Here is a 2,865-nt window from a genome sequence, read left to right as displayed (position 1 = left end):
TGATCTATCTCTATATTGACTCATGGATGGTGGTAAATGTGCTGTGGGGGTGATTGCAGCAATAGAAGCAGAACAACTGGCAGCACAAAGGTAAACCCATCTGTGAGGGACTGTGCTGAATTGCTGACTCACGGTGCTGCTGCCCCAGTATCCTGCTGTTGTAGGGGAGTATGCACAAGACATCCCTGAAGAAACCACCACACCCACGCCTGCCAAGCTGTGCTTGCCTGATAGGGTAATGAGCTCTGTGGAAATGGGTGGACTTTTCCAAAAAATTGTGGGGACAGGGACAATAAGAGAACTGCGTGCTCCCCTCTCACGAACGGAAGACCCGAACCTGGAAAACATCGGAAGGACTGTGACACCTGGCTCTGAAGGAGAGACACCTGACTGGCAGCAGAGGAACCCGACCCTCCATCACCGGCATTGGAACCGACTCAGCGGGACATTGCTGGCTTCGTGGTGGTGGTAACTAGTCTTGCTACCTCTCTTCCGTTCGCTTGCTTAGGTCTGCCTCTTTTTCTCCTTCCTCCCTCTGTTCGATCGCAGTTATTGGTTATTGTAGGAAATAAAAGTTGTAATGTTGTACAGCATCTGACCTCGTTTGTGTCTTAATCTCGCTCTCAGGATCGGGACACCATCTGGGCTGTGGCTCTATAGCAAGGTATAGTGTCCCAGCTAGAGAATCTGGTTGTAAAAGTACATCATGTAGAAGCTCATGTACTCAAGAGTTGGTCCACTGAAGAACATCAAAACAACCAGCAGGTGGATCAGGCTGCCACGATTGACGTGGCTCAGGTGGATCTGGACTGGCAACATAAGAGTGAATTCTTTATGGTTCAGTTGGCCCATGACACCTCAGGCCATCAGGGAAGAGGTGCAACATATAGATGGGCCTGTGATTGTGGGGTGGACTTAACCATGGACACTATTGCACAGGTCATCCATAAATGTGAAACACGTGCTGCAATCAAGCAAGCCAAGCAGTTAAAGCCTTTCTGGTATGGAGGACGATGGAGAAATCTAAATATGGGGAGGCCCGGCAGATTGACTATATCACACTCCTACAAACCCACCAAGGCAAGTGCCATGTGCTTACAATGGTGGAAGCAACCACCGGATGGCTGGAAACATATCCCGTGCCCCGTGCCACCACCCGGAACTCTATCCTGGGCCTTGAGAAACAAGTCTTATGGCAACATGGCACCCAGAAAGAGCTGAGTCAGACAATGGGACTCATTTCCTAAACAACCTCATAGACACCTGGGCCAAAAAGCATGGCTTTTGAGTGGGTATATCACATCCCCTATCATGCACCAGCCTCTGGGAAAATCGAAGGATACAATGGACTGTTAAGGACTACATTGATTGCAATAGGAGGTGGGACCTTCAAACAATGGGATACACATTTAGCAAAGGCCACCTGATTAGTCAACACTAGAGGACCTGCCAATCAGGCTGGCCCTGCCCAGTCAGAACTTTTATGTTCTGTAGAAGGGGATACAGTCCCTGTAATGCACATAAAGAATATATTAGGGAAGACAGTCTGGCTCACTCCTGCCTCAGGAAAAAGCAAACCCAATCATGGGATTGCTTTTGCTCAAAGACCTGGGTGCACTTGGTGAGTGATGAAGAAGGATGGGGAAGTCCGATGTGTGCCTCAAGGAGATTTGATTTTAGGTGAGAATAACCATTGAATCGAACTGTATGATGTTAATTGCTATATAACCCTGCCACTGTATGTCACATCACTACTGCAGTTGTTACACGCTATACCAATCATATTACAGTAAGGATCACCCAGATTAATGAAGAATGAACTTTGATAAAAACAAGCAAAGTGCAGTAGTGATGGAACCAGAACTGATTTCAGCATGCAAGAATCCAATACTGCACACCATCCTTCTGCTCTGCCCAAAGTCACCTGCCTGCTGCAGTGCACTGAAGCCCAATCTCGCTCTGCTGAGTGGACTTTGCAGCATTCCTCCTGCCCAGAAAGACTGTTATGACACATGGAGCCACAAAGTTATGGACCAAATGAACTCAACAGACTTTTTAAAGCCCCATAGAGTAAGGGAATGTTATCTGTGTGTATATGTATCGAAAGACAGGAAAAGTGGTGGTAATTAATTGAAAATGGATTGGAAAGTGTGGCACCTGGACATGAGGTAGATAGTATAGAATAAGGGATGGATACGGTCCTGGTTTCAGCTGGAATAAAGTTAATTTTCATCTTGGTAGCTGGTATAATGCTGTTTTGGATTTAGGATGATAATAATGTTGATAACACACTGAAGTTTTAGTTGTTGTTAAGCAATTTGTACTGTCAGGGACTTTCATACCTCCCTGCCAGAAGAGGCTGGGGGTACACAAGAAACTGGGAGGGGACACAGCCAGAACAGCTGACACCAATGAGCCAAAGGGGTACTTCATACCAGTTGGCCGTGGGGCACCACATCTTGGGGATTGGCTAGGCATTTGTCAGTGGGTTGTGAGCAACTGTATTGTGTATCACTTGTTTCATATATTGTATTATTATTGTTGTTGTTGTTGCTGGTTGTTGTTGTTGTTATTATTATTATTATCCCCCCCCTTCCTTTTCTGTCCTATTAAACTGTCTTTATCTCAGCCTATGAGTTTTACTTTTTTTTTTCCCGATTCTCTCCCCCATCCCACTGTGGGGGGGAGAGTGAACAAGCAGCTGCATGGCGCTTAATTGCTGCTGCGGTTAAACCACAACAAGATATCATCCAAAAGTCCCATGAGTAAATAAAAACGAAATGTAGTCTTACTATGAACCAAAACTTTGTCCTTTTTTCACCTGGCAAGATTGCACCTCAGTTTCCCATCAGGCTGCATCCATTA

The 2,865-nt window shown here is 46.0% G+C and overlaps 1 long non-coding RNA gene across 1 annotated transcript; it reads left to right on the top strand.

Annotated features, from left to right (window-relative positions):
* Positions 1-236: 236 nt before the first annotated feature.
* LOC142027101 (uncharacterized) lies at positions 237-2,628 on the top strand. The gene is made up of 2 exons (XR_012649014.1): positions 237-508; positions 628-2,628. It is a non-coding gene; the product is annotated as an uncharacterized LOC142027101 (long non-coding RNA).
* Positions 2,629-2,865: the final 237 nt, after the last annotated feature.

The sequence above is a fragment of the Buteo buteo genome, chromosome Z, assembly GCF_964188355.1.
Source record: "Buteo buteo chromosome Z, bButBut1.hap1.1, whole genome shotgun sequence".
Classification (NCBI taxonomy): Eukaryota; Metazoa; Chordata; class Aves; order Accipitriformes; family Accipitridae; genus Buteo; species Buteo buteo.
This window is presented reverse-complemented; position numbering and strand designations above follow the sequence as displayed.